The sequence below is a fragment of the Lathyrus oleraceus genome, chromosome 2 (genome assembly GCF_024323335.1).
Source record: "Lathyrus oleraceus cultivar Zhongwan6 chromosome 2, CAAS_Psat_ZW6_1.0, whole genome shotgun sequence".
Taxonomy (NCBI): domain Eukaryota; kingdom Viridiplantae; phylum Streptophyta; class Magnoliopsida; order Fabales; family Fabaceae; genus Lathyrus; species Lathyrus oleraceus.
This window is the reverse complement of record NC_066580.1, coordinates 179,747,351-179,757,098: the sequence shown is the minus strand read 5'-3', so window position 1 is coordinate 179,757,098 and position 9,748 is coordinate 179,747,351.

The window sequence follows — 9,748 nt, the reverse complement described above, 5'->3', positions numbered from 1 at the left end:
AGTGATTTTGAATGAAGCTTTATTGGTTAATGCTGTCCAATGTGTTACTCATGACAGGAAATGGTGGTGAAAGTATGCTATTTTTAAAGTGCCTTGTGGCCCTAGGCATGGTTGGTTCTGTGGTCTTTTTGACAGGAAAAAGGAAATGCATCCAAAGGGTTTTCAATATGAGTTCTGTTCTTGGTTTGATGATGGTTGATATTGATTTAAGATGCTGTTTGACTAGTGGTAAGGCAGGGCTTCAAAAATGATGAAAAATGGTAAAGTGAAATGGCAGTGCCTGGTTTTGTTCCTTGGAGCTTTGGACAGGCTCTTTTGGAAATGCAAAGCAGGATGATGTTTGAGAGAGTGTGGAGATCTTTGGTTTGTTCTTTGTGAGCTTTTACAGTTTCTTGGCAAAATGCAAGTGAGGTCAGTTTTTATCAATGAGGTTTATTGGTCTGCTATTGAATGTTGCAATGTGTTTTTGGATGGCTCTAGAAGGCAACAGCAAGGTGCATGAGTGAAGTCTGTCTGCAGTTGGTTATGTTGGCTAGCTGCTTCATGACAGAAAGTGAGGGAAGATATGGTGTTAAGCAAAAGCCAGGTTTGGTTCCTTAGGGGTTCTTGACAGAAAAATTGGAAATGCCAAGCAAGGTGGAGTGCAGTTAGGCTTTTGGTTGGCTTTTGCTGCTACTTGTTCATTTTCTTTGACAGAAAAATGAAGTCCAGTTTGCTGCCAGGTTGCTCCTCTTTTTGATGGAATTTTGCTATCCTTGCCAATTGAGAGAGAGTCAGCCTTTTTTGCATCAGTGAGTTGGTTTTTCTATTGCTATGTTGGCTGCAGCATTTGTGTCCAAAAGGACAGAAAAATCCTGCATAAGCTTTGCTGGACAGTACAAGGTATGGTTGCAAGATGTGGTAGCATTTGTCCTTTTCTCCCCAATTTCAAGTAAGCAAGCATGGCCTCTTTTCTGTGGTTTTAGGCTGCTAAGATGTGTTCATAATGACAGCAAATGTGCTTCTAAAGTTCTGTTTGAGGGTACCAAGGCAAGGCATGGTGGATGGTATGGACAAGTATGGTGAAATTGTACTTTTCCTACAATTCAAGCAGCTAAACAAAGGCCTCATGTACTGCATAATTTGAGCTTGCAAACACATTCTAAATGAAATTCCTGAGCTGTTCCAATTGGCCAAATGTTAAAAAAAGTTTATATCAAAAAGTCAACTCTTGGTCAAACTTGCATAAAAATGAGAAAAGTCAAAATATGCCATTTTGATTGGTGAAGTTTTGGCTCATGAAATTTATATTTTTGGAAAGAGGGGATCAAATGTGACTTGTAGGAAAAAACCCCACCAAAATTGGCCAAACGGTTTGAGAGATATGGCCTCTTGAAGTTCAAGATTTTCTGAAATCGATTCGATCATAACTTGCCAACCACACATGGGAATTAAGAGTTCTAGGACTTTTTGGAAATGGGAGAACAAGATCTTCAACTTTCATGTTGGGAAAAAATTCATTTGAAGCTTTTATCATGATGTAATTTTGAGGATCAAGACTTTCCATTTATGGCAGGTTTCAGTTACAGGCCCAGTTTCTATTTTTGGAAATTTATGATCTGGCTTCAAATTCTTCCATGATGGTGTTTGACATGATATATGAGGACTATTTGACCATGAATGAGCTCTCACAAACCAATTCCAATCATCAAATCACTGATTAAATGGACAGTTGACCAACAGTTGACTTTTAGGGTTTCTGACTGATTGTGCATTGACTGATGACTTCCAAACCCTAACTCCTTGAGAACTTGACTTCAAATGATGTCCCAAGTTGTATGAACCCTTGATTATTGACCATGGTGTCCAAATTCCACAAGAATGGCCACCATCCACTGCTTTGACTGACTGTTGACTTTCTAGGGTTTTTGACTGTCTGTGCACAAACTGATGACCTCTGAGCCTTCAACCCTTGACCAAAATACTTCAAATGGACCCCCAAGTCATGTGAACTTGTTGGACCAACCCAAGGCCTTGGCTCCTTGAGAATCACCCTTGCTTGATTGGCTGACTGATCTCCTGATCAGTTTGACCTAATTCTTGATTGGCTTGCACTTGAGGCAAAAGAGGCAATGCAATGCTATGCAATGGACCATGATATGCTATGACCTAATATGAAAATGTATGTACAATGATAGGTGCAAATTTGAGGTGCTACAGCTGCCCCTATTCAATCAGCTGGGAACCTGAACGGATGAGAGCAACGGCTGTCAGACTTTCAGGGTAAACAGGGATTGAATACCAAGAACCGTAGAATTTGCACAATACAGGGATCCACCAATGGAAACGTCCACTGGTATTTGATTTTTATTACTGGGTATATTTTTTTGGTTTTGTTTTCAAGGGGTACGGCCACATCCAGACATCGCAACGACGATGAATGGGAACAACAATCACAACTAGATGCCAAAGGACAGCTAGGAAAAACTCGACGTTTATCGGGACCAACGGAGAGGTAACCAGACGTTATTGAATAACTGGGAGGGATACAACCATACGTCAACGGACGAAATGGGAAAAACTCATCGTTTACCAAGACCAACGGAGAGGTAACCAAACATTAATGAATGAATGGGAGGGATACAACCATACGTCAACGGACGAAATGGGAAAAACTCATCGTTTACCAAGACCAACGGAGAGGTAACCAGACATTAATGAATGACTGGGAGGGATACAACCATACGTCAACGGACGAAATGGGAAAAACTCAACGTTTACCAAGACCAACGGAGAGGTAACCAGACATTAATGAATGACTGGGAGGGATACAACCATACGTCAACGGACGAAATGGGAAAAACTCAACGTTTACCAAGACCAACGGAGAGGTAAATCCACGTGGGGACAGGTACAACTAGACATCATCGGATGACTAGGAAAAACTCGACGTTTATCGACACCAACGGAGAGGAGGATACTTCACTTGGGAAGGAGGGCACAACCAAATCATCAACGGATGATCGGGAAAAACTCGACGTTTATCGACACCAACGGAGAGGAGGATACTTCACTTGGGAAGGAGGGCACAACCAAATCATCAACGGATGATCGGGAAAAACTCGACGTTTATCGACACCAACGGAGAGGAGGATACTTCACTTGGGAAGGAGGGCACAACCAAATCATCAACGGATGATCGGGAAAAACTCGACGTTTATCGACACCAACGGAGAGGAGGATACTTCTTCGGTCTGAATACCGGAAAATTGGCCTTGTGCCATGAGTACATCGACCTGATCGTCGGAAACTCCTTCGGTCTGAATACCGGAAAATTGGCCTTGTGCCATGAGTACATCGACCTGATCGTCGGAAACTCCTTCGGTCTGAATACCGGAAAATTGGCCTTGTGCCATGAGTACATCGACCTGATCATCGGAAACTCCTTCGGTCTGAATACCGGAAAATTGGCCTTGTGCCATGAGTACATCGACCTGATCGTCGGAAACTCCTTCGGTCTGAATACCGGAAAATTGGCCTTGTGCCATGAGTACATCGACCTGATCGTCGGAAACTCCTTCGGTCTGAATACCGGAAAATTGGCCTTGTGCCATGAGTACATCGACCTGATCGTCGGAAACTCCTTCGGCCTGAATACCGGGAAATCATAAGTACATATTATCTATAGCCGTCAAAACGTAGATAATACACTCGCATGGAAGATTATCCATAACCGGGTTGTAGGTTGTTAAATGAATAATCGACCGAAAAGAAAGGCATCTGGGTACCAGACTAGGTATGCAAAAGATGACCAATCAAAAGAGGATAAAGTTGCTTATTCGGAGCAAGTATCCAAAAAAGAAAGTGAGGACCCAATGGGGAAAATACTGCTTGATCAAGGCAAGTATCCAGAGGGGAAAGAATGTCAATATCACAAACCGGATAATGATAACTGCAAAGAGGGGATTACATCTACTGGTTTGTAGGCAGAAAACCACAGAAAGGTAACCAGTCATCGATAGGATGAGCACAAAGGGTTAACTCCAACAAGGGGAGAACGTGGGATTTTACAACTACCAGCTAGTGGGTAGAAAACCACAAAGATAGGACTTACAACTACCGGTTTGGTGGTAGAGGCCCATGGAAAGGTAACCATTCATCATTGGGATGAGCACAAAGGGTTAACTCCACCAAGGGGATGAAAGTGGGATTTTACAACTACCAGCTTGGTGGTAGAGGCCCATGGAAAGGTAACCAGTCATCATTGGGATGAGCACAAAGGGTTAACTCCACCAAGGGGATGAAAGCGGGATTTTACAACTACCATCTTGTAGGTAGAAAACCACAAAGATAGGACTTACAACTACCGGTTCGTAGGTAGAAGCCAATGGAAAAGTAACCAGTCATCATCGGGATGAGCACAAACGGTCAACTCCAACAAGGGGATGAAAGTGGGATTTTACAACTACCAGCTAGTAGGTAGAAAACCACAAAGATAGGACTTACAACTACCGGTTCGTAGGTAGAAGCCAATGGAAAAGTAACCAGTCATCATCGGGATGAGCACAAACGGTCAACTCCAACAAGGGGATGAAAGTGGGATTTTACAACTACCAGCTAGTAGGTAGAAAACCACAAAGATAGGACTTATAACTACCGGTTTGTAGGTAGAGGCCACCAAGTTCCACTGAGTGTAAGATGAATGAGTGCTGGTTAGTGAGCAACTATTCATTTATGCCCCAGGGAAACACAAGAGACAGCCAACAAGAAGCCAATTCAGGATCGATCCAAAAAGGCAGACTGAGTCAAGACTCATCCTAATGAGGAAAGAACTCAATAGGGAAAACCCATCCCATTAGGGAGGGAACGGAAGCAACCGTCATCCACGAGGATGTATCTCAGTGGGGAAATGGCAGGAAAAGATTGACACTTTCTGCTTAAGGGGTAGACTCTACATGGAGAGATCAGACACACCCATATCTGCTTAAGGAAAAAAAAAAAAAAATAGACCCAAGCTGGCAAGACGCTAACAATTGGGGGTAACACTGATGGGGATACCCACTCGATCGAGGAATCACTTGTTCGGAAAACACCAACCTCTCAACCATGCTGATGAAACCAATCCTGAAGCCGATCCAATGGCGCGATGCTAAACTCTTTCCAACAACCCAACCTCGGCTGGTCGCCACGGCCTAGGGTTAATGGATATGCTTGCAATGTTGATGCATGAGTCTTTTCTTGCTTTACACAATGCCCCATGATTATGGAAATGCTATGCACTAATGATGCGATATGCTATGCTTATCTAAATGATGAATGCATAAACACACGTCTCCTTCAGAGACAACACCGGGGAGCTCCAGGAACTGTGCTGGGGATCCTATAACCATGTCAACTTCCATCCTGCTGGGGAAAGACAAACCTTGCTGGGGAAAAACCATCAACACAACCTCTGCTGGGAAGACAGCTTCAGACTTGGAAAACAGTCACAACTCCGCTGGGGATACAGATATCAGTCTACTACAGAAACCCGTCCAATCCACTGGTAGGATGAACTCTGCTGGAGAAGTAAATGCTACTCCATTAGGGACGACCCAACCAATCCATATGTAGGAGAATCACTGCTGGAGATGTATTTTATGAGACCCGCTCCACTCGGGGAACTTGCTGAGGAAAAACCACACCATTCTGCTGAGGAGAACGATCCTAGTAGAGAGAACAACAACCGTAGCAGTGAGAGTAACAACTCTGTCGAGGATGATAGCACGTCGTATCATACTGGAGATGAATTCCCCAAACCTGCTTGGGATAAGCACTCACGGCCACACTGGAGATGATAGCGTCACAAAACCAATTGTTGGGGGACACACCAACGGTCTACAGATAAACTCCACTGGGGTGCTCCCGAGGAAAATAACTGTCAGGCGCTCAGCGGGGATTCTCAACTGGGGAAATCTGCAAGCATAGGCCTGCTGGGGAGAAGCAATCCTTAGATCTGCTGGGGAAAAAAGGTACTGTCCACAGGTATCTCTGCAGGGGAAAATAATTCTGATAGCTTCAATACTGGCTTGGGCTGGGGGCGTGACAACCTTCAGGCTTGCTGAGGAGACAACGATCTCGAATCTGCCAGAGAGATCACACTCTTAATCCTCTGGGGAGATACAGCCTGTTTGATGGGGGTGTCGGTCGACTCGTCGAACACTGGTATCCATCATCCACCCATAGTGTTGACTTTCCACTTTTAAGAACTCTCAGACTCTTCTGGACTTTTCTGCTCCATCATCTTGTATTCCAAATCACGTCCGTACTCCACGGGGATCGAACTCCTGGTATTCATACAAACTTTTCAATCATCAGACTTTGAAGAGTCTTCTTGATTAATTTTCCAGGACCGTGGTCATAATCCTTCACCGTCCTTTCACGATTCATCTATCCCTTGCCCCTGGTTGGACTCTGAGGGGATCTCTTTGTCAAAAAGGTTTCACATCACCACTGACAAGTGAATGAATATATCCAACAGTACTTGCACAAGAGATCGTTAGATAAAAACGTGCCCCAGGTATGCCCCAGGTGTTCTGATATTTCAACACTTAGGTCATTCAAACTTCCAAGTAAGATTTCCAGATTTCAATCTCACAAGCATGCATCAGAAGGGACCTCTATGTTTCAAAAGGCAAATATTCTTATCAAAATGAATAGATGTTTTCGTAATCCAAACAGTAATGACACAAAAACAAAATTTACTTGATCGAACACACGCTTTATTTGACTGGAATAAAAGATGGCTCACAATTGAGCAACACACAGGAAGCAAACCCTGGAAAGAGGTGATTGCACATAAAAGAAAAATTTTATCCTAATGGCAACGTGAAACTGCGATCTCATCGGGTTCCAACTCAGTTACACCTCATATGTCCCCAGGACTTTCCGCACCTTCTGTCTTCTGAACAAGACGCTTCCGATCGGTCTCTGTCGGAGATTATCCAAGTCATCATGAGCACAAATGATCATGCTGGACGCAGTTGTTCGTTTCAATCCCTCTTTTGCCTGGACCGCCCTTTCGGGTTTCAGTCCACCGGGATACCCTTTTTTGCCCAAGTCGCCCTTGCGGGTTTTCAACTTGCCGGGTGTACAGCTCTTTTCTTTTATTATCCCTAACTTTTGCCCGAACCTTTCTCTTTTTTTTCTTGGTTCGCCGGGATGCCCATTTTTGCCTGGACTCTTTATTCTTTTTGTCCAGCGGGTCTCTTTTACGAAGTATTTTCTAATTGCGTCCGCACTCACAGTGGATGGAAAATCGTCGTCATCCGTGGTCGTAGACAACAAGGTTCTGGTCTGAGAAAACTTCTTGACCACGGATGAGACACTCATAATTGTTTATCCTTTTGCCCCATAAATGTCTTGAGGAGGAAAGATCCTTTTCAACCAACTTTTCCAGGTGATACGCCCAAGGTCACACTTCTCGGTCAACAATAAGCTTCGCTCACTGAGCACAACTGCCCCCATGACAAGTAACTGTCAGCCCTCTTTCCTTAGTTGGATTCAACGTGTCATTCTGAGTCCTTATCCATTTAGTCTTCTCTGATTTCTCATATTTCTGTGAGGAAGACACTGCCCCAGGTAGATGCACATCCCAGGGTTCGATACCCAGGATACAGACTTTATGTTTACTCACCCTTGTTGGTGCAACCAACTGGGATCCGGGAAGCACTAACTTATTCACCTCATCTCTTTCCCCCTCAGACATCGGAATCCGTTCGGATTCGGGGTCAGACCCCTCCTCCGGGATCAGTCACTCCCAATCTTTCGATTTGAGTACCTCGAGATGTCCTCATCAGGGACCTCAAACTTCCTTGGTTGATGACCTTCCACGGGTTGCTGCTAGCTTTCCAAACACATATCTGATCAGATCCATTTTGGACATCTACAAAGTGGTATGAATCAGCATACACTGTCTCAGTCGGCGAGCAGCCTATGCCGAAGTACATCAAGTTTTTTCGAACAGTGAGTGTATTGTTTCACGGCCGATAAACTTTTTGCTTAGGTAAATTGCATACTCTTTTCGACAAGACTAGTCATGCTGACTCAATACGCACCTCGTAGACCCCTCGAGGGTTATCAGGTACCGGATTAACAATTATTTCTTTCACTGAGGTATCAGAATCAGAGGTTCCTGCAATTTATCTCTCTTTTTTTTTTTTTTTTTTTTTTTTTTTTTTTTTTTTTTAGCAGGATTGACCTCGATTCCTCTGATTCGCTCACAACAAGCCTCGGTAGCTTGATGGACAACACTCCATAAGTGCACTGCTTCAGGCTCAACAGTATGAGTTATCTAAAACGGCCAAACAACTTGCCCCAAGTCTACCGGATGCCCCTGTTCTGCTTGGGACTTTGCCATTATGTCATCAACATGGCATTCGTTTTCACGATGAATCATATCACGGAACAAAATCACCGTAGACCTCTGATACGTGGCACCGGCCTCACGTGACGGAACGACATTAACTTAGATCAAGAAGGTGCCCCTTGTGTGATGGACCTGGTTTACTTCATATCATCTGGCAACAATTCAATCTGGTCTTTGGCCAAGAAGCCGTCCATGAAGATAAACACTGAGACCTGAGCCATATAATCAACCAATACCTCATTGTGATGTACCGGGAATCCATCTTTCAGATTAGCTCTACTCACATCTTGGTGGTCCATACACCTTCTCATCTTTCTCATCCTTTGTCGGCCTCAACTTTTGCTTTCTAACCTCGGCGGAGCTTGGAGTAACAATCTTGAATCGCTCCTCGTGCGGTTGAATCACCTTCTCCTCTTGTTTCAATGACCTGGCTAATTCCAGCAAATCACAATCTTCTTCGCCTTTTTCCTCTGGCATGATAGGTCGAATTGTCGAAGTCATACAGAGGTGTAACCAAATCGTTATCGGTGAGATCAGGAGAGTAATCACTTCGGAACGAGACAAAATCAAAAGGAAAGAGAATGAAAAAAACGTTGCCATTTTTATTTGTTTTTTTTCCTTTTTTAAATTGCAAAATTAAATGAAAAAACAGGGAACACCGCTTTTAACTACAAAAACATCCATTCATTACTGATGCAAAATGTTGCATAATGAAACACATGAGATGGCCCTTACAATGGACCATTACGTTTCGGGCAAAACGTATGGCTTTCATGCAAACAAGAAGTGAAAAACAGAAATACTACTCTTCAAAATGAGTGACAGTGATGCTTTTGGAGGCTCTCCAATCGCCTGGCACGCACGACTTTATCCACGCCTCAAGCTCGCGGTCGCTGTCAACATCTTTAGCCATTGAACGGGCATGGCCAGGATCCAACATCCCTGCACTGACGAAGGTGTAAGGTGGGCGACATCCTCTATTTGGTCCGGACGACTCTTGACCCGCTGATAACCGACCCCAACATGTCTGCTTTTACCACGATGTCAATGATCCTTCCCCAGCCTTGCGCCTCTTTGTTTCTCACCACTTCCAGAGCTTGTTTATAAGAAGAAATGGACAACTTCTTCTCTTTCTCAGCGACAAGGGCCTTCTCTGCCTGGGCGGTTTCAACTGCCAGACGGGGTGCTTTGCATCTTATATCGTTCATTTTTATTTCCTTCATCTTCTGGGTCGTGTCTTTCATCAATACACTTCCCTCTATGGTGACGATCGCACAAGAATTATCACTAACAGGGAAAACTCCATCCTGCTCCAGAGGTTTTGGGACCACAGCCATTGGAACCTTTAGCTGATCCTCCTCA